Consider the following 23,754-nt stretch of genomic DNA (forward strand, 5'->3'; position numbering starts at 1 on the left):
AAGTAGATTTTTTTTTTTTTAACTCTCTTGCTTTTTCTATGACCCAACAAATGCTGGCAATTTGATCTCTGGTTCCTCTGCCTTGTCTAAATCCTGATTGTACTTCAGGAAGTTCTTGGTTTCAAGTATTGTTGAAACTAGCATGAAGGATTTGAGCATAACATTGCTAGCATGTGAAAGGAGCACAGTTGTGTGGTATTTTGAACATTCTTTGGTGTTGCCTTTCTTTGGGATTGGAATGACTACTGACCTTTTTCACTCCTATGGTCATTGCTGAGTTTTCCAAATTCGCTGGCATATTAAGTGCAGCACTTTAGCAGCAGCATCTTTTAGTGTTTGAAATAGCTCAGGTGGAATTCCATCACTTCCACTAGCTTTGTTCATAATAATGCTTCCTAAGGCCAACTTGACTTTGCATACCAGGATGTCTGGCTCTAGGTGAGTGACTACACCATTGCTGTTATCTGGGTTTTTTAGACCTTTTCTGTATGAGTTTTCTGTGTGTTCTTTCCATTCTTCTTAGTCTCTTCTGATTCTGTTAGGTCCTTGTTGTTTCTGTTTTTCATTGTGCTCACCTTTGCATTAGATGTTCCCTTCCTATCTCCAAATTTCTTGAAGAGATCTCATCAACCCATTCTATTGTTTCCCTCTATTTCTTTGCATTGTTCACTCAATAAGGCTGTCTTATCTCTCCTTGCTCTGCTCTGGAGCTCTACATTCGGTTTGGTACATCATTTCCTTTCTTCGTTACCTTTTGTTTCTCTTTTTTCTTTTTTCAGCTACTTGTAAGGCCTCTTCAGACAAGTATTTTGCCTTCTTGCATGTCTTTCTCTTGGGGATGGATTTGGTCACCACCTTCTGTACAGTGTTATGAACCTTGTCCATAGTTCTTCAAGCACTCTGTCTACCAGATCTTATCCCTTGAACTTATTTGTAACCTCCACTGTATAATCATAAGGAATTTGATTTAGGTATTACCTGAATGGTCTAGGGATTTTCCCCATTTTCTTCAATTTAAGTGTGATTTTTACAATAATAAGGAGCTCATGATCTGAGCCACATTCAGCTCCAGGTCTTATTTTTCTGACCATATAGAGCTTCTCTATCTTTCAGCTCTGAAGAATGTAATTAATCTGATTTCAGTATTGACCATCCCTTGATGTCCACGTGTAGAATAGCCTCTTATGTTGTTGGAAGAGGGTGTTTGCTGTGACCAGTGTGTTCTCTTGGCAAAACACTGTTAGCCTTTGCCTCCTTCATTTTGTACTCCAAGGCCAAACTTGCCTATTGCTTCATTTATCTCTTGCCTTCCTACTTCTGCATTCCAATTCCCTATTATGAAAAGGACGCATTTTTTTGTTGTTAGTTTTAGAAGGTCTTGTAGGTCTTTCTAAAATTTATTCAATTTCAGCCTCTTCACCGTTGGTGAATGGGACATAGTTTTGGATTACTCTCATGTTGAATAGTTTGCCATGAAAATGAACTGATATTATTCTGTGATTTTTGAGGTTGCACCCAAATACTGCATTTTGGACACTTTTGTTGACTATGAGAGCTACTCCATTTCTTCTAAGACATTCTTGCCAGCAGTAGTATATATGATGAACATCTGAATTAAATTTGCCCATTTTCATGCTTTTTAGTTCAATGATTCTAAAATGTCAATGTTCACTCTTGCCATCTGCTTGACCTTGTCTCATTTATCTTAACTCATGGATCTATCATTCCATGCTCCTATGCAATATTGCTCTTTACAGCATTGGGCTTTACTTTCACAACCATAAGCATCCACACATAAGTTTCATGTCTGCTTTGACCCAGCCTCTTCATTCTTTCTGGATCTTTTTTGTCCTCTGTTCCCCAGTAGCATATTAGCCACCTACCACCATGGCACTTCATCTTCCAGTGTCATATCCTTTTGCTTTTTCATGCTTTGCATGAAGTTCTCAAGTCAAGAATACTGAAGTGGTTTGCCATTCTCTTCTCCAGTGGACCAGATTTTGTCAGAATTCTTCACCATGACCCATCCATCTTGGGTGACCCCACATGACATGGCTCATAGATTCATTGAGTTACACAAGGTTGTGATCCCTGTGATCATTTTGGTTAGCTTTCTGTGATTGTGAGTTTCAGTTATTTAGTAACATATTGTTTAGACTCAGTGTGCTTGTTTTTTTTTTTTTTTTTTTTACAGTTTTTTCTCCCCTTGCAGTTGACTTCTAATCTCATAGTGTTGTGCTCACAAAAAATACTTTATTATTATTAATTTTCTTAAATTTACCAAAGCTCACTTTGTGACCCAGCATGTGATTAATTCTGGAGAATTTTCCACATGCACATGATAAGAATGTATATTCTGCTGCTGTTGGATGAAATTCTCTATAATATTTCATTTAGAGTCTGTGTTTCCTTTTGATTTTCTTTCTGGGTGATCTGTCCATTGATGAAAGTGGGGTGTTAGCCTCTCCATTATTATTGTTACTAGTTATTTCTCCTTTATGGCTGTTAGTATTTGTTTTATATAATGATGTGTTCCCTTGTTGAGTACATATAAACAATGCTTATAATTGTTATATCTTCTTAATCCCTTAATTATTTGATCATCACCACATTGATTATGTGGTGTTCTAATGGTCTTTATTTGAAATCCTATTTTTTCTGATATGAGTATTTGCTACCCCATCTTTCTTTTGGCTTCTTTTTGCTTGGAATACCTTTTCCCACCCCCTCCCTTTCATTCTGTATGTATCTTTATATTTCAGGTTGGTCTCTTGCAGAGAGCATTTATAGGGGTCTTATTTTCTATCCATTCAGCCAGTCTTTATCTTTTTGTTGGAGCATTAAAACCATTTCCATTCAAGATAATTATCATTGTGTGTATGTGTGATAGTAGCTCAATGTTGTCAGACTCTTTGCAATCCCATGGACTGTTGCTCTCCATGCTCCTCTGTCCATGGAATTCTTCAGGCATGAATACTGGAGCGGGTTGCCATTCCTGTCTCCAGGGAATCTTTCCAACCCAGGAATCGAATTTGAGTCTCCTTCGCTGAAAGCAAATTCAATATGTATATTCTATTCTCATTTTGTTAATTGCTTTGGATTTGTTTTTGTACATCTTTCATCTCCCCCTCCTCTCTTGTGATTTGATGACTAAATTTAGTGTTGTGTTTGGATTCCTTTTGCTTTTGTATGTGTGTATCAATTGTAGATTTTTGATCGCAGCTACCATGAGATTTTTTAAATAGCAATCTATATAAAAACAAGATTTTAAGTTGTTTTATAAATTCAAAAGCATTTCCAATATCTTACATTTGTACTCTCTTCACTATTACTGGTTTATATACTACATTTATATGTAGGTGATCTCCTACTTTTACTTTGTTTGCCTGAGCTTTTCCATCCATAGTTTTCTTGTTTTCAGTCATAGCCTTTTCTTTTCTGCTTAGGGAAATTCCTTCACCATATGCAAAACGCTCTCTGACATAAATCACAGCAGGATCCTCAATGACCCACCTCCCGGAATAATGCAAATAAAAGCAAAAATGAACAAATGGGACCTTATTAAACTTAAAAGCTTTTGCATAATCAAGGACACTATAAGCAAGGTGAAAAGACAGCCTTCAGAATGGGAGAAAATAATAGCAAATGAAGCAACTGACAAAGAATTAATCTCAAAAGTATACAAGAGCTCATGCAGCTCAATTCCAGAAAAATAAATGACCCAATCAAAAAATGGGCCAAAGAACTAAAGAGATATTTCTCCAAAGAAGACATACAGATGGCTAACATTCATTATCAGAAGGGCAATTCAAAACCACAATGAGGTGCCATCTCATGCCGGTCAGTATGGCTGCTATCAAAAAGTCTACAAGCAATAAATGCTGGAGAGGGTGCAGAGAAAAGGGACCCCTCTTACACTGTTGGTAAGAATGCAAACTAGCATAGCCACTATGGAGAAGAGTGTGGAGATTCCTTAAAAAAAGAAAAACAAAAAAACTGGAAATAGAACTGTTATGACCCAGCAATCCCACTGCTGGGCATACACATCGAGGAAACCAGAATTGAAAGAGACACATGTACGCCAGTGTTCATCACAGCACCATTTATAATAGCCAGGGCATGGAAGCAACCTATCTGGCCATCAGCAGATGAATGGATAAGAAAGCGTGGGACATATACAGGATGGAATATTACTCAGCTATTAAAAAGAATGCATTTGAATCCGTTCTAAAGAGGTGGATGAAACTGGATCCTATTATATACAGAGTGAAGTAAGTCAGAAAAACATCAATATAGTATATTAACGCATATATATGGAATTTAGAAAGATGGTAATGATGACCCTATATGTAAGACAGCAAAAAAGACACAGATGTAAAGAACAGACTTTTGGACTCTATGGGAGAAGGGGTGGGATGATTTGAAAGAATAGCATTGAAACATGTATATTACCATATGTGAAATAGATCACCAGTCCAGGTTTGATGCTTGAGACAGGGACCTCAGGGCCAGTGCACAGGGACGACCCTGAGGGATGGGATGGGGGGGGGGTGATTCAGGCTGGGGGATACATGTGCACCCATGGCTGATTCATGTCAATGTATGCAAAAAACCACTGCAATACTGTAAAGTAATTAGCCTCCAATTAAAATAAATAGACTAAAAAAAAAAAGCTGATATGATGGTACTGATTTCTCTTAGCTTTTTCTTATTCATAAAGCTTTTTATTTCTACATTGAATCTGAATCAGAGCCTTGCTATGCAGAGTATTCTTGGTTGTAGATTCTTCCCTTTCATCACTTCAAATGTATTATGCCACTTCTTTCTGACATCTAGATTTTCTGCTTAAAAATCAACATAAAGCTTATAGGAATTCCTTTGTATGCTATTTGTTTCCTCTGTATGTGATTTCTTTTTATGTTATTTGCTTCTTTTTCCTTGTTGTTTTCATTATTTTTTTGTCTTTAATTTTTGTTAACTTGCTTACGATGTGTCTTGGCGTGCTTCTCTTTGGGTTTATCCTGCCTGGACCCGCTGTATTTCCTGAACTTTTTTCCTGTTCCCCATGTTTAGGAAGTTTTTCAGCTATTATCTCTTTAAATTCATTTTTTAAAGTTCTTTTTTTTTGTCTTCTCCCTCTAGGACCCCTATAATGATTATAATGCAAATGTTGTTGCATCTAATGTTGTCCCACAGGTGTCTGAAGATGTCCCCATTTTAAAAAATTCTTATTTTTTTATTTGTTCTGTGGAATGATTTCTACCATTCTATATTTCAGCCCACTTTTCATTCTTTTGCCTTAATTACTCTGCTATTAATTTCTTCCAGTATATTTTTCATTTCCATTATTGTATTTTTGAACTTTATTCTTTTTACTTCAGTTCTTCTATGTCTTTGTTAAACTTTTTAGCACCTTCTTGATATGTGTCTCCATTCTTTTTTTCCTCATCTGCAAACGTGCTTTCCTTAATTGGAATTTAGTAGAATGTCAAAAGTGAGATGGATATGAGGGGAGAGAGAAAGGAGGGAGGGAAGGAAGAATAAAGACAAAGAGACAGAGAGCGAGAGAGCTATTTTTGTTGAATTATGGTATATATATTTATTAAGATTTAAAATAATAATTTGGACACTTCTCTTCATTTTACTAGCTTTGCTGTTGTTGTTGTTTAGCTGTCCAACTCTTTGTGATCCCATGGACTGTAGCCAGCTGGGCTCTTCTGTCCATGGGATTCTCCAGGCAAGACATTATTTTTCTTAGGTCTTGGATCATCTTCACTATCATTGCTCTGAATTCTTTTTCCAGTAGTTTGCCTATCTCCACTTCACTTGCTTGTTCTGGGGTTTTGTTTTATTCTTTCATCACAGACACATTTCTCTGCTGTCTCATTTTAGCTAACTTTCTGTAATTATGCTTCCATTCCACAGGTTCCAAGATTGCAGTTCTTCTTGCTTCTGCTCTCTTCCCTCTTGCAGGTGAGGATGTCTAATAGGCTTATGTAGGCTTTTTATTGGAAGCTTCTGGTCCCTACCTACTGGTGAGTGGATCTGTGTCTTGTCCCCCTGATGGAAGGGGCTATACTTAGGGAGACTTTAAGCAGCCTGTCTACTGATGGATGGATATGAGTTTCAGTCTTGTCGGTTGTTTTGCCTGGTATGCTCTAGCACTGGAGCTTGGGGGCTGTTGAATGGAGGTAGGTCTTGTGGAGGAAACAGCGGTCTCCAAGAGGTTTCACACAATTTGTTCTAGACAAAACTGTTGCTTCCAGTGTCTTTGTTCATGCAGTGAGTCATAGCCACGCCCTACCTCTTAAGGAGATCCTCAAATATTAGTAGGTATGTCTGGGCCAGTCTCTTAAGAGAGTACTGCTTTTTCCCTGGGTCCTGGTATGCATAGGACCATGTGTATGCCCTCCAAGAGTAGTTTCTATTTCTCAGTCCTCAGAATTCTTGAAATTTAAAGCCCATTGGACTCCAAAGTCAGATTATCTGGGGACCCCTTCTCTTGCCAGATCCACAGGCTGGAAAGCCTAATGGGAGGCTCAGAACTTTCACCTCTATGGAAGAATTTCTGTGGCCATAATTATTTACCAGTTTGTGGATTGCCTATCTGTTGGTTATGGAGTTTGATTTTATCATTATTGTGCCTCCTACCATCTTGTTGCCACTTCTTTGTCTTTGAGTGAGTTCAGGATATAATTTTTGGTAGGTCTTTGATGGTTGTTCAGCAGTCAGTTTTTATTTTTGTGTTTTTGTATGAAAAACACAAAAACTACTCTGCCATCATGCCAACAAATCTCATAACTCATATTTAGAGGTAAAGTTTATTTATCAATGATTGGTATATATTTTTATGTTATATAGTGTATCACCATCAAAGTAAATAGTGCAGCAATATCTCAAAGTGTCTTACTATAGCTCTAGTTCCATTTTCATTTACAAGGACTGTCTAAGTAAAGCTTTTGTGAATTTCTTTATCATTTCTACTTCATTTCAGGTGAAGTATCTATATTTCATATTTGACATTCTTCCTTCCCAACATCTCAGGCCTCATTTGCAGGGCTTGTTCTGATCTACACTGAAACATCTTTCTCTCAGGAGAAAAGTTATTTTAGGAAATGCTAACAAGACAAAAATGTTAATTTGTATGGTTTATCCCCTTTTGGAGACCAGTGAAAAATCTTGGGCCCTGTGCTTTGATGAGGTCTAATCCTAAGTGTTATCACTATGCTACTTATGTGCTTACAATAACTTGACATGCCACCTAATTCAGATATAAAATAATGTTGTCTTCTTGATATAGATTAGATACTTTAGACATACAGTCTTGATATATATTAGATACTTTAGACATACAGTCTTGGTTTTCTTGTTAATTTTCCTTATCGTATGTTGTCTGTTTGGTGCTTTATTTATTTATTTATTTATTTTTTGCCCTCATCTCATTTCCCAGAATAACTTATTGGTTTAAGGGTTAAATGAAGGACTGAGACTAGTGAAGAACTAATGAAAATTGTGTTCTTTGAGAAAAGCAAAAATAAGTGAAATTTTAGAACATTTAAAGGTCTCTTCTCTCCAGTTCTTCAATTTTGCCCTCCTTTCTCTTCTGGAGTTCTTTATCTGTCATACTTGGAAAGACAGAGGGCGGGTCTTGCCTGGTCACTCAGTGGTAAGGAATCTACTGCCAATTCAGGAAACATGGGTTTGATCTCTGATCTAGAAAGATCCCACGGACTGTGGAACAACTAAGCCAACGTGCCGCAACTGTTGAACCTATGCTCGAGAACTCATAAACTGCAACTACTGAAGTCTGCACACCTTAGAGCCCATGCTCCACAATAAGAGAAACCTTTGCTTTTAGAGGCCCACACACCTCAACTAGAGAAGTGGCCCCACCTTCTGCAACTAGAGAAAAGCTCATGCAGCAATGAAAACCCAGCACAGCCAAAAATGATATAAAATAAATGAAAGAATAAATAAATAAAAGACAAAGAGCAACTCTGGGAATTCAACACTATCCAAAGTTTCAAATTAAATACATCTCGTAAGCATTTAGCACTCCCACATAAATTAGCCAACTTCCTGCCATAAAATCCCTATCAGTTCAATCACTCAGTCATGTCTAACTCTGCAACCCCATGGACTGCAGCATGCCAGGCTTCCTTGTCTGTCACTAACTCGCAGAGGCTGCTCAAATTCATGTCCACTGAGTCAGTGATGCCATCCAACCATCTCATCATCTGTCATCCCCTTCTCCTCCTGCCTTCAATCTTTCCCAGCATCATGGTCTTTTCCAGCGGCCAACTTTGCATCAGGTGGCCAAAGTATTGGAGCTTCAGCTTCACCATCAGTCCTTCCAATGAATATTCAAGATTGATTTCCTTTAGGGTTGACTGGTCTAGTCTCCTTGCAGTCCAAGGGACTCTCAAGACTCTCTTTCAACATCACAATTCAAAAGCATCAATTCTTTGGTGGTCAGTTTTCTTTATGGTCCAACACTCACATCCAATACATGACTATTGGAAAAACCATAGCTTTGACTGTATGGACCTTTGTCAGCAAAGTAATGACTCTGCTTTTTAATATGCTGTCTAGGTTGGTCATAGTTTTTCTTCCAAGGATCAAGCATCTTTTTTATTTTATGGCTGCAGTTACCATCTGCAGTGATTTTGGAGCCCCGGAAAATAAAGTCTGTCACTGTTTGCATTGTTTCTCCATCTATTTGCCATGAAAGTATATGGGACTGGATGCCATGATCTTTGTTTTTTGAATGTTGAATTTTAAGCCAGCTTTTTCATTCACCTCTTTCCCTTTCATCCAGAGGCTCTTCAGTTCCTCTTTGCTTTCTGTCATAAGGGTGGTGTCATCTGCATATCTTTGGTTATTAATATTTCTCCTGGCAATCTTGATTCCAGCTTGTGCTTCATCCACACATGGTGGATGTTTTGCATGATATACTCTACATACAAGCTAAATAAACAGGGTGACAATATACAACCTTGATGCACTCCTTTCCCAATTTGGAACAAATCTGTTGTTCCATGTCCGATTCTAACTGTTACTTCTTGACCTGCATATAGATTTCTCAGGAGGCAGGTAAGGTGGCCTGGTATTTCCGTCTCTTTAAGAATTTTCCACAATTTGCTGTGATCCACACAGTCAAAGGCTTTGGCATAGTCAATAAGGCAGTAGATGTTTTCCTAGAACTCTTACTTTTTTGATGATTCAATGGATGCTGGCCATTTGACCTCTGGTTCCTCTGACAATCTATAATGAAAGAAAACAAAATTTAACTGAACAACCTCTAAGAAACCTCAAGATCTCCACAGAATCCCTGACTTTGCTGTATGCAAATCAGATCTAAATTTAAATCCTTGAAGAATCAATAATCAGGAAAGAGTTCATCAAAATTCTACAGGTTTCCAGTTAGAAATTTAAACTCATTTTAAATGAGTAGATGTTGAGACCACTCACATTTTCAGGTAACTTAGACCTTCATGATTCTTCCAAATTAATGAATCATATGGGAATCAATTGAACACTTCATAAGCAGATGGGGGTGGGTACTGCATGCCAAATGAGTATCTTTTCTTCATCAGGGAAAGGTTTAGTTTTGAAATATGTGAATGTCAGCCAAGAGCTTTGTGGAAATCTTTGCCCTAAGCTAAATTAAGCAGAGATTCCAAAGACTAATATGCTCAATTTCCCCATTTTCTATTCTAAGTAGTTTAACTGTTCGTGGTTGCTCAGCTAATTGGTTATAAATACTATTTTCTCTTTGATTTCTCATCTTCACATTTTCTCTTTCAGAGAGAAGAGTTAAGAATTATTCCTCTCTTATGTGTTTCAGCTCATCCAGCCCTCTATATAGTAAATGATGTCAATAAGCAAGTGAGAGAGAATTATGAGATGATTTGTTGCATACAGAAGGGGATCACAGTCTAGAAGTGGAAGAAAAGAACTCAAAGGAAAGTTGAAATTATTTTTGTGCACTATGAAAATAGATTTCCATCACCCAAGGGTCCTGAAATAGATATCCTCAGGGTTCCTACAGTGGCAAATAGATATTTTTGTTTGAACACCAAATACTGATGCCACTTAGTGACTTGAGAAATAGAAACAAAAGAATTCATGGAGTAAAAGCATAGATCTTTTTTAGTAATTTAAATTTGAAACGTTTACTAAATAATTTAGCAATATGAGATTAGAAAGTAAGGGATGAGGTTCTTACTACAAATATAAATTTTGGTGTTACCAGCATATTGATGGTGAAGTAGAGTTATGGTGGTAAAAAATTTTTTTTAATATTTCAGAATAATGAGTAACATGAATCAGGGTCATAATAGGTGTCAGAGGCCATTCTGTATAGTTTTACTAACATATTTCAAAAAGTAAGCCTATAATGTAGACATTATTATTGTCTTCATCTTAGAGGCAAGAAAAATTAGATCCAGACAGATCAGCTATCTTGCCTATTTTTGCTAACAAATGATCAAGCCCAGATTCTAACCAGGGCAGTTTGGCTCCCGATCCCATGCATGGAATCTCTATATGTTAACTTTTATGTGATAAAGATTAAAATAAATTATTTTTAAAAATCCTCAGAATAAGCTTTAAAGTACTTAAATATTCTAAAATTAGAGATGAAAGAAATAATAACCAATAAGGAATTCTTAGAATAAATGACCAAGAAAAGGCAATAAAAAACGAAAATGCAATATTCTGGGAGCCAAGCAAAGGACATGTTTTAAGAACAGTAAAATGATCAGTTGTGTTAAATGCTGCCAAGAAATTGGCAAAAGATGACACCCAAGCAAATATGTACAGATTTTACAAAGAAAATTTATTTATTTTGCTTGATAATACCAGTTTAATCAGAGTTGTATAAATGAAAGTTTTTGGAATGGAGCTAAAGACCTGGAAGCAAGAAGTGACATCAGTGAGTATAAACAACATTGAGGAAGATATATTTCTAAAGGTGAACAAGATGGTTTTTGTTTTTCAGGAGAGCAATACAAAGTCAAGGAAGATTTTATTTATGATGGAAATAGAGTATGTTTGAATGCTGCTAGGAAAAATATGAAAGACATAAAATGCCTGATGGTGCCAGAAACTTAGAGGATAGTTTCAAGACTGAAGTCATGGAAGGAACCATAGAAGTATAACTGCAAATCTGATTTGATTAGATTAACATCAAAGCCAGGTTAATTTGTAAGAGGGAGAAAGAAAGACTACATGAGCCAAACTTTAGAAAGGATGATATATTTAGATTAAAAAAAAAATAATCTTTTCATGTTCCTATTTTTTCAATGGTATTGGAATCAGCAACTTCAACAAAGCATTATGCTAAGTATTTGAGAAGGAAAGTATAAAATAGAGACCTGAGAGATATGGAAAATAAATTTCTCAGGAAAATGTAGTAGGAAATCTTGATAATAATGAATGTTTTCAATCATGAATATAAAGTAGTGAGATTGATCACCATCGATACGTAATTTTCTTTAGCCATGGTTAGCTACTGGTTGTAAGTGAGGAGTATGCCAATATGTTGAATTTAATCAATGTTGGGATTTACAAGAAGGGAGTTGAAGTTTTAGGAAAGGAGACTTATTGGTATTCTATTTCTTCTGTAAAAACTTGCCACAAATTTACCAACTTAAAATAACATCTAGTTATTATCTAACAATTTTGTAGGACTGAAGTCCAGAATTTTCCAAGGGATGCTTTATTTAGTGTCTCAAAAGGCCACTAAAAGTGATGTCTAGTCTGGGCTCTTATCCGGATGCTCTGGAGTCTCATTCAAGTTGTAGGGAAAATTCAGTTCTTGGAGGTTATAAGACTGAGGTGCTCATTTCTTCATTGTCAGCCAGGTGTCATTCTCAATGTTTAGAGTCAATCTGCATTTCAAAGTTTGTGATGCCAGAAACTTGTGGCATGGAAGTTGCTACTCAGAAATGGAGCATGGCAAAGGAACTGCTGAGGAAGAGAAGAATAAGATAGGAGGCTTGTGTGTGAGGTCACTCAGAAGCATGTTGGAGAGTCTCTGGGTCAGAACTTTGAAGGGCAGCAGTACTTTGGGGTCTTATAACTACAAGGTTCCATCTTATCTAAGGGTAACAGTTTTTGGGTGAGGTTTTTTGGGATGTGCAAATTAAGTAGGCTCTAAATACCTAAAATCTGCTTGTTTTGGCTATTTTAAAAATAATTGGATGTATAAAAAAATTAAGTTCTGCTCTAGCAGATTTTTAACTAAAAATTCTCAGCTTGCAGTGAAGAAATAAGCAACTTAGAGGTCAATACCCAAAGTCAATCCTTGGCTTATTTAAACAGAAATCTATTCCATGGCCTCGGGTTCTATTATAAACTCAGTTATATGTTATTTCACAATGCTTGAGTTAGGGGCCAGTGATAAAGCATTTTTAAGACTTAGAATTCTTTCAACACACAAGCTAGAATTTTAAGGAGCATTTGCAGCTTCATGGGGGGATCTTAGCCAAATCTATAACTTTAGGCTCCTTCTCCATGTTATTTTAAATGTTACTTGTGAAGGAGATGAGATGTATTAGAATTTCTATAATAAAAGAAATGAAATTTAGTTTTCTAAATTATACAGTTAGCATCCACTAGTTAGTAGTGGTTTTAAGCACAAGTCATACCATGGAACTTAAAGTTGAAATAGTTATCATCTTTATCACTTTTTAAAACTCAAGATAGCTATGATAGACCATAATCCTTCAGTGCCTTGAATTAGCCAGCACTGTTGTATATTTATTGCCTGACCCTGGAGAAGAAAGTTGACAGGTTCACACTATGTAGTATCCACTTAGAATAGGATGTTACATGTAACTGAGGAGGTTTGTTCAATTGTTACAATGATAGAAAAAGGATAGTTTCAGGATTTAACAATCAAGAAGGAAGCATCTTCTAGCAAAACTGGGCTAAATATTAATAGTTAAGCACATGCAATGGTGAAAAATTGAAAGCATTTAGTCTAAAATCAGGAGCAAGAAAAGGGTACCAACTCTTGTTACTACTATTAATCATAGTTTTAAAGTCCTAACCACAGCAATCAGAGAAGAAAAGCAAATAAAAAGAATCTGTATAGGAAAAGAAAATGTAGAACTCCCAGTGTACCCTAAAGATGTCCCCAGAAAATGACTAGAGAAAATCAGTTAAGATAGTAAAGATGCATGGTATAAAATTAATACACAGAAGCAACTTGCACTCTCATACACCAGCAATGAAAAATCAGAAAATTAAAGAAACAATCCCATTCACCATTGCAATGGAAATAATAAAATACTTAAAAAGAAATTAACCTAAAGAAACAAAAGGCCTGTACAAAAAACTATAAAACACTAATGAAAGAAATCAAAGATTAAAAAAAAAAAAAGAAATCAAAGATGACACAAATAGATGGAGAAATATACCATGTTATTGGATTAGAAGAATGGATATAGTGGAAATGAGTATACTACCCAAAGGAATCTATAGATTCAACAAAATCCAAATCAAAATACCAATAGTATTTTTTACAGAATTAGAACAAATAACTTCACAATTAGTATGGAGAAACAAAAGAATTCAAATAGCCATAGTAATACTGAGGAAGAAAAATTGAACTGGAGGAATCAACCTTCAGAATCAGAGAAAATAATAGCAAAAGAAGCAACTGACAAAGAAGCTCCAAAATATACAAGCAGCTCATGCAACTCAGTAACAGGAAAAAAATGAACAATCTGATCAAAAAATGGGCAAAAGACCTAAACAAACTTTTTTTTTTTTTTGCCCCAAAGAAGACACAGATGGCTAATAAACACATGAGAAAATGCTCAACATCACTCATTATTGGGCTTCCTTGTGGCTCAGAGGTTAAAGCATCTGCCTCCAATGCAGGAGACCCAGGTTCAATCCCTGGGTTGGGAAGAACCCCTGGAGAAGGAAACCGCAATGAGGTATCATCTCTCCAGTCAAGATGGTCATCATCAAAAAGGTCTACAGATAATTGCTGGAGAGTGGGGAGAAAAGGGAACCCTCTTACACTGTTACTGGGAGTAAAATCTGGTACAGTTACTATGGACAACAGTGTGGAGATTCCTTAGAAAACTGGGAATAGAACTGCCATATGACCCAGCAATCCCACTACTGGGCATACACCCCAAGGAAACCAGAATTGAAAGAGACATATGTATCCAATGTTCATTGCAGCTCTATTTATAACAGCTAGTACATGGAAGCAACTTAGATGTCCATCAGCAGATGAATGGATAAGGAAGTTGTAAATATACACAGTGGAATATTACTCAGCTATAAAAAGGGATGCATTTGAGTCAGTTCTAGTGAGGTGGATGAACCTGGAGCCTATTATACGGAGTGAAGTAAGTTAGAAACAGAAAGACAAATACTGTTATCAATGCATATATATGGAATTTAGAAAGACAATAATGAAGCAGCAAAGGAGACACAGCTTAAAAAAAGACTTTTTAGACTCAGTGGGAGAAAGTGAGGATCAGTTTGTAGGATGATTTAAAAGAATAGCATTGAAACATGTACCTTACCATATGAAAATAGATGACCAGTGCAAGTTCCATGTATGAAGAAGGGCACACAAAGCCGGTGCTCTGGGGAAAACCAGAAGGATAGGTTGGGAAAGGAGGTGGGAGGGAGGTTCAGGATGGGGGGACACATGTATACCCATGGCTGATTCATGTTGATGGCAAAGACCATCACAATATTTTAATTATCCTTCAATTGAAATAAATAAATTTTAAAAATAGTTAACTTTTTAATTAATCTTCCTTCCAATGCAGTCAGTTCCTGGACAGGGCATGAAGGCAGGATTGGGAGGAAGACAGAAGAAGATAGTTCCTCATTTATATAAAATTAGTTTAAGTTGATATGAGGATTAAAGTCATCTACGATGCCATTAAGGCTACAATCAGCAATTTTAATTACATCTGAAAAGTGTCTTTTGCTATATAAGTCAGTGCAATCCCATAAGTAATTGGAAGTGACTTTTATAGGGGCAAATATATTGTCTACCTCAGAAAGTAACTGTGACTGTGGGCCCGGAAATATCATTAGTAAATGTAACAAAAATATAATTCATTACACATGCAATGCCTTTAGGTTGAAATATTATAATATTTTCATTTTTAATGTCTTTCATGTGAGAAATCTGGTGATAAATCTGGTAATTTATAAATTCCTTAAATGTTAGTCAAATTAACAAATGAAATAAGATATGTATTAAAGATTTTAACTGAATTAGCTTTCTTTAGATAAGGTCAATTATGCCAATTTTTTCACAGCAGGCAGATGCTTGTTGTTGTTGTTCAGTTGCAAAGTTATGTTCGGCTCTTCATGATCCCATGGACTGCAGCACAGCAGGTTTCTCTGTCCTTCATTATCTCCCCGAGTTTCCTCAGACTCAAGTCCATTGAGTCAGTGATATTATCCAATCATCTCATTCTTTCCTGTGTCAGGGTTTTTCCAGTGAGTTAGCTCTTCTCATCAGGTTGACAAAGTATTGGAGCTTCAGCTTAAGCATCAGTCATTCCAATGAATATTCAGAGTTGATTTCCTTTAGGATTGGTTGGTTTGGTCTCCCCACATCAATGGGAATCTGAAGAGTCTTCTCCAACAGCACAATTCAAAAGCATGAATTCTTCAGTGCTCAACCTTCTTTATGGTCCGTATCTCATATGTATACATGACTACTGGAAAAGCCATAGCTTTGACTGTAAGGACATTTGTCAGCAAAGTGACATCTCCCTTTTTTAAATCACTGTCTAAATTTGTCATAGCTTTCCTTCCAAGGAGCAAGTGTATTTTAATGTCATGGCTGCAGTCATCACCTGCAGTGATTTTGGAGCCCAAGAAAATAAATTCTGTCACTGTTTCTACTTTTCCCCTACCTATTTGCCTTGAAGTGATGGGACCAAATATAATGATCTTAATATTTTGAATGTTGAGTTTTAAGCCAGCCTTTTCACTTGACTCTTTCATCCTCATAAAGAGGCTGTTTAGTTCATATTCCCATTTTGCCATTAGAGTGTTGCCTACATATCTGAGATTGTTTATATTTTCCCCACAATCTTTTTTTTCTTAGTTAATTTATTTTATAATTAAAGGATAATTGCTTTACAGAATTTTGTTGTTTTCTGTCAAATGTCTACAAGAGTCAGATCATAGGTATACCCATGTCCTGGCAATCTTCATTCCAGCTTGTGATTCATCCAGCCTGACATTTCATGTGATGTGTTCTGAATATGAAGGGGCTTCCTAGGTGGCTCAGTGGTAAACAATCCAGCATGACAATATACAGCCTTGACATGCTCTTTTCCCAATTTTGAATTGGTCTGTTGTTTCATGTCCAGTTCTAATTGTTGCTTCTTGATCCACATGTTGGTTTCACAGGAGACAGGCAAGGTGGTCTGGTATTCCCATCTCTTTAAGAATTTTCCACAGTTTGTTGTGAGCCACACAGTCAAAGGCTTTTGCATAATAAATGAAGCAGATGTTTTTTCTGGACTTCCTTAGCTTTCTCTATGATCCAAGTAGTTCAGTTCAGTAGCACAGTCCAGTCCAACTCTTTGAAACCGCATGGACTGCAGCACACCAGACCTCCCTGTCCACCACCAACTCCCGGAGTTTCCTCAAACTCATGTCCATTGAGTTGGTGATGTCATCCAACCATCTCATCCTCTGTTGTCCCTTTCTCCTCCTACCCTCAATCTCTCCCAGCCTCAGGGTCTTTTCCAAAGAGTCATCTCTTCGCATCAGGTGGCCAAAGTATTGGAGTTTCAGCTTCAGCATCAGTCCTTCCAAAGAATATTCAGGACTGATTACCTTTAAGATGGACTGGTTGGATCTCCTTGCTGTCCAAGGGACTCTCAAGAGTCTTCGCCAACACCACAGTTCAAAAGCATCAACTCTTAAGTGCGCCAATGATCCAATGAATGCTGGCAATTTGATCTCTGGCTCCTCTGCTTTTTCAAATGCTAAGAGGTGTAATTTTTGTGATTATGTAACCCATTTGGGCTTCCCATATATTTTTTTTTTCATATATTTGTTATTTGTTTCATGAAACTTCAAAAGAAAAACCTAAATAGTATACATTTAAAATGTTGTCTCTAGTCTTGTGATGATGATCCTAATTGTCAACTTGACTGGCTATGAGTTGCTCAGACATTAGGTAAGACACTATTTCTGGGAATGTCTGTGAAGATATTTGAGGAAGAGATTAGCATTTGAATTGGTAGACTGAGTAATGAAGATTCCCTCACTAATGTGGGTGGGCATCTTCCAATTCACTCAAGGCCCAAAGAGAACAAAAAGACAGAGGAAGGGAAGGACATTTGTTCTCTCAGATTGAACTGGGATATCCATCTTTTCCTGCCCTTGGACTGATGCTACTGGTTCTCAGATCTTTGAACTCAGACAGACACTTACCCTGTTGTTTCTCCTGGTTCTATCTTTTGGATGCGGACTGGTACTATGCCATTGGCTTTGCTGGGCCACCAGCTTTTGGAGAGAGGATCATGAAATTTCTCAGCCTCCAAGATCACATGAGCCAATTCTTCATGACAAATGAATATTTTCCTATATCTATTCATATATCTTCTATTGGTTTGTTCTTTTGGAAATCTCTCCTACATACTTGTTATAAAATAGAAAAATGAGATCCGGGTGACATTAAAAAATTGCTTTCTCTCTTAGAAACTATAAGATATTTTCTCAGCCAATGACGTCTTTTTATACTTCCAGGAGATTAGAACTCCTTTCAATATTTCCTGGTTCTAAAGTGAGGAAATTTCACAGGAAATAAAAATAAATAGCATTTTTATTTTAAAATTTAATTGCAAATATATTCATTGGAAAAGATCTTGATTCTGGGAAAGATTGAAGGCAGGAAGAGAAGGGGATGACAGAGGATGAGATGGTTGGATGACATCATGGACTTGATGGACATGAGTTTGAGCAAGCTCCAGGAGTTGGTGATTGTCAGGGAAGCCTGGTGTGCTGCAGCCTATGGAGTCACACAGAGTTGGACAGGACTGAGAGACTGAACTGACAAATATATTAGCAATATCATATTTTTATCAACTCAGTAGATCAACAATAAAATCAAAATTTGTATTTTTTTAAGAAAGGTTAGCACAAGATTCTAGTCATTTCTTATGTTAGTAGCGAGAATCCTTGTGTGTTGCTCAGCTTTTAATATCTACATACTTAATCTATCTTACTTTGCCTCATCAGTCTTGCAGTGCTGTTTGCAGGAAGATCTGATCCATGATAATTCAGACATGAGATCATCTCATGCACACAGTTTGATATTTCTGTTGTGACTTGTAGTAGCTGACCATGGAATTTTTTTAGCTTAGAAGCACCTTATTGGTACTACTCTGGCACACAGGAAAACTCATGCTTTTATTACACTTTTAAATCACACAAATATGATTTAAGTTTTTCATTTAGAGTATTATATTAATTGCAGAGTAATAGTTAAGGTGTTTTGGATGCTTAATGCATCTTCTTGCTTTTTGTTTTTTAAATTTATTTATTTTTAGTAGAAAGATAATTACTTTACAGTAATGTGTTGGTTTCTGCCAAACATCAACATGTATTAGATAGAGGTATACATATGCCCCCTCCTTCTTGAACCAACCTCCCATCTCTCTTCCCATTCTTACCCCTCTAGGTTGTTGTACAGAGTCCCTACAGCCTATTACACATAGTTAAGTAAGTCAGAAAGAGAAAAACATATATCACATGTTAATGCATATATATATATGGAGTCTAGAAAGATGGAACTGATGAAATTATTTGCAAGGCAGCAACGGAGACACAGACATCATCTTGCTTTTAAAAACTCCAAAATTAAGTTGATTTAAGGAAAAAATACAATAATAATTAATACCATTATTTCACTTTTATGCTACAAATAAATGTCCATTTCATGTGATTATAGAACAGAATATGTATAAAGTAATAAAATGAGGTTTTAACACAATCAACAATGTTTTGTTTTTGTTTTTCCAAATTAGATACATTTGAGTGGAAAGACAAAGTTGGAGGATAGTCACACATACATACATACACACAGTTCTCTCAGTCTGAAAAGTGTCTATGAAAGCTAGCCAGAATATAAAACTCATGTCTATTACTTCTTTATAAGAGCTGGATAGATTAACTCTTTGTAACTTTAACATTTATATTTATGCTGTAGAGGGGATAAGGCTCTTGGAGAAATCTAACAGCATTCATAAAGCATGGATTTGTTTAACACTAGGAAAATATCTGGAACATACTAGAGGTCTTCAAATGAGGATCAAAATACTCACTGATTAGAGAAAGTATGTTCATTGTGCCATCCTTAATGGAGAAAATCAGCCAAGGAGCAATTAGTATACATATTTTGGAGTTCCACCCTTCGAAGATTGTAATTCAGTTGTTGAAGGATACTGAAACTTTATATTTTTCACTGATGTCTAATTAATTGTTTTACATCCAAGTATGAAAACCATTGCTCCATATTATTTGTCAATTTAAATATTTTTATTAAAATTTTGTAATTATGTGAGTTTTTAATATGATTTAGTTTGAATTTATAAACTAATACAAGAAACTACATATTCCCTTTAAGTCTTATTCTTGTCTGTTACTTCTTTTCAAGTTACATAGGATTATTCATTGAATTTATCATTCCCTAACATCATGACTTCAATAACTGAGAAAGACATACTTAAGTATGTTGTGACCAGGCACAGATGTATTTGTAAATTATTTTTGTGTATATCTATATATTCTTTCTATTCAAAGCCAAAACAAGTATCATAAACAAAATTAAAAGAAAGGATCATGTTACAAATGAGTGACAAGGTTAAATATTAACTTTTTCTCAAAAAGAATATATAGTTCAAAATGAAGGGAAACTATCCAGATTGTTAGATAAATATTATGAAGAAAGGTTCATTACATGTTGTCTCATCTAATTCTATGATTATGTCATTATTTCATATGAAAGATATTATTTACAATTTGTATTGCATTTCTAGGATGCACTATTTATAACAAATAGAGCATTTCTAGCTGGAGAATATATATGGAGGATGAGAAAATATATACATAATAAAAATTAAAGCAAATAGGTTTAGACACAAATGAGTTTACAATAGCCAAGAATTTCCTTGATTTAATTTCTGGTTCTCTCCTTTGTGTCCACATCTGGCACTGATTCTTTCTAAAAGCACTGCCAAGAAAGCTAATGAAATGCTTCTCTGAATAGGTATTTTTTTTCATTTTCATAGATAAGCAAATTGCTGTGTGTTTCATATTGCAATTAAGCTCTACCAAATTATACACATTCTTTCTGAATATGCAGTGATTGTTATTAATATTTAAGCACATCTGTGTTCTCCAATCATATCATCCTCAGTTGAAGAAATGCTAGAGCACATAAAACAGAAGTATTTTTTGCCAGTTCAGAAATTAACCATCATTCAAAATTGTGACAATAAGCATATCGAATTTTTCTTTAAAAATGTATTTTAGATTCTTTCTTATTAAGGAATTCCTTAGTAGAAATGCTTAGAAGAAATGTTCAAGTAAATAAAATTTGAAAGAAAATATAACATTCTTCAAGGAAATAAAATAATTGTTGAATGAATGTATTGGAGATTTTAACCAAAGACAAACACTCATGGAAATACCTTACAAAAGACTACATCTTAAAATTTAGAGGAAATTTTATCCTTTTGTGAAAACTTCCCCAATTTTTAAGCAGTTCAATTGGATTGTAATTGGAGAATCTCTGGCTTCTGAATTTATGGTAATAAATCAAACTTAGACTTAAAAAAAAAACCTCTGGCTTTATAGATATGTTTAAATTCTGAATATATATTAAGTAAGAGTTTCATTTTGACTTGAGGTTAATTATTTTCTACTATGTTTTTGTTTTCATTAAAGTAAAAAACAGTAACACTTGGACTTCTCTGGTGGTCCAGTGGTTAAGAATCCGCCTGTAAGTGCAGGATACATGGGTTCAATCCCTGATTTGGAAAAATTCCACATGTTTCAGGGCAACTAAGCCCATGCACCACAACCACTGAGCCCACACCTAGAGCACACAAGCTGCAACTACTGAGCCTGCGTGTCATAACTACTGAAGCCTGGATGCCTAGAGCCTGTGCTCCACAGAAAGAGAGCCACTGCAATGAAAAACCTGTGCACTGCAGTGAAGACTAGCCTCTGCTCATCATTATAACTAAAGAAAATCCATGTGAAGAACTGAAGAAATAGAGCAGCCAAAAATTAAAAAAACAAAAACAAATTTGGGCTAGCGTATAAACCAAATATGAATCTATAATATATATCTATGCATTATGATTACATATATATGCAATATATTATTATATATGATTATATATAAATGCATTTATATTTAAGCCAAAACTCAATCCATACTTATACAATTTTCTTTATAGCTAAGTTTACATTGTATTTCAAACAATTCAGAATTCATCTGCTAAGAAATTCTATAGAACTTGAAAATATGATCCTTTTAATAGTAAACCTATAAATTTTTAGAGGAACTAAACTTATTGCATTGCTTCTTTTTTATTAATTAAGCAATGTTTGATTTTGTGAAATAGTATTGCTTGCTTATAGTATGCCAGAAACTATGTTAGGTTTACTGTTTTTTAGGTATTTAAAATCTGTTAAAATATTTGGACACAGAAACTAATTGCTTTAAACATAATATAAGGTTAAGAGTTATTCTTTGCAGGTGAAGACACAGAAGCTCTATACAGTCAGTAGAAACAAGACCTGAAATTGACTGTGACTCAGATCATGAGGTCCTTATTGCAAAATTCAGGCTTAAATTGAAGAAGTAGGGAAAGGAAAAAAAAAAATAGACCATTCAGGTATGACCTAAAATAAAACCATTTATGATTATACAGTGGAAGTGAGAAAGAGAGTCAAGGGATTAGATCTGGTAGACAGAGTGCCTGAAGACCTATAGATAGAGTCTCATAACATTGTACAGGTTACTCAGTTGCCAAGCCAAGTCGTGTCAGACACTTTGCAACCACAAGGACTACAGCATACAAGGCTTCCCTGTCCCACCCCAACTCCTGGAGTTTGCCCAAGTTCATGTCCATTGAATCGGTGATACCATCCAACCATTGTACAGGAAGCAGTGACTAAAACCATCCCGCCAAAAAGAAATGGAAGAAGGCAAAGTGATTGTCTGAGGAGGCTTTCACATAGTTGAGAAAAGAAGAGAAGTGAAAGGCAAGGCAAAGAAATGGCAGAGTTCCAGAGAATAGCAAGGAGAGAAAAGCTGGCTTTCTTAAATGAATAATGTGAAGAAATAGAGGAAAACAATACAATGGAAAAGACCAGAGGTGTCTTCAAGAATATTAGAGATACCGAGGGAGTATTTCATGAAAACATGGCACAATAAAGGACAGGAATAGTAAGCAACTAAAGGAAGCAGAAAAGACTAAGAGGTGGAAAGGATGCACAGAAAAACCCTTCAAAAAAGATCTTAATGATTCAGATAACCACAATGGTGTGGTCACTCACCTAGAGCCAGACATCCTCGAGTGTGAAGTCAAGTGGGCCTTAGAAAACATCACTACAAACAAAGTGATGGAATTCCAGCTGAGTTATTGAAAAAAAAAAAAAAAAGTGCTGCACTCAATATGCCAGCAACTTTGGAAAACTCAGTGCTGGCCATAGGACTAGAAAAGGTCAGTGTTCATTCCAACCTAAAGAAAGGCAACACCAAATGATGTTCAAACTACCATACAATGGTGCTCATTTTATGTACTAGCAAGATTGTGTTCAAAATTTTTCAAAGAATTCTTCTAAGCTTCAGCAGCATGTGAACTGAGAATTTCTAGATGCATAATATGGGTTTTAAAAAGGCAGAGGAACCAGAGATCAAATTGCCAACATTCACTGGATCATAGTGAAAGCAAGGGAATTCCAGAAAAAAAAAAAAAGCATGTACTTCTGCTTCATTGACTATGCTAAAACCTCTGACTTTGTGAATCACAGCAAGGTACAAAACGTTTTTAAAGAGGTGGGAATATCAGAGCACCTTACCTTCCTCCTGAGAAACCTGTATGAGAGTCAAGAAGAAACAGAACAGGACATGGAACAACTGACTCATTAAAAATTGGGGAAAGGAGTACAACAAAGCTATATATTTTCACTCTGCTTATTTAGCTTAATTGTGGACTACATCATGTGAAATACTGGGCTGGATGACTCAAGCTGGAATCAAGATTGCTGGAAAAACACCAACAACCTCAGATATGTGGATGATAACCCTCTAGTAGCAGAAAAGTTACAGGAACTAGAGAGTTTCTTCATGAGGGTGAAAGAGAGTGAAAAATTGGGCTGGAAGCTCAATATTAATAAAACAAAGCAAAAAAGCAAGCAAAGATCATGGTATCTATTCCAAACACTTCATGGCAAATAGAACAGGATAGCAGTGACAAATTTTATTTTCTTGGTCTCCAAAATCACTACAGATGTGGACTGCAGTCATGAAAATAAACAACACTTGCTCCTTGGAAGAAAAGCTACGACAAACCTAGACAGCATATTGAAAAGCAGAGACATAACTTTGCTAACAAACGTGTGTATAGTCAAAGCTATAGTTTTTCCATTAGTCATGTTTGGATGTGAGAGTTGGACCATAAAGATGGCTGAGTGGCAAAGAATTGATGGTTTTGAATT

General features: G+C 35.8%; 1 non-coding gene across 1 annotated transcript; it reads left to right on the forward strand.

Moving 5' to 3' along the window:
- Positions 1 to 13,851: 13,851 nt before the first annotated feature.
- On the forward strand, positions 13,852 to 13,924 carry TRNAW-CCA. Its single transcript has one exon. It is a non-coding gene; the product is annotated as a tRNA-Trp (tRNA).
- The last annotated feature ends 9,830 nt before the right edge of the window (positions 13,925 to 23,754 follow it).

This window comes from Cervus elaphus, chromosome 30 (assembly GCF_910594005.1).
Source record: "Cervus elaphus chromosome 30, mCerEla1.1, whole genome shotgun sequence".
In the NCBI taxonomy this organism is placed as follows: domain Eukaryota; kingdom Metazoa; phylum Chordata; class Mammalia; order Artiodactyla; family Cervidae; genus Cervus; species Cervus elaphus.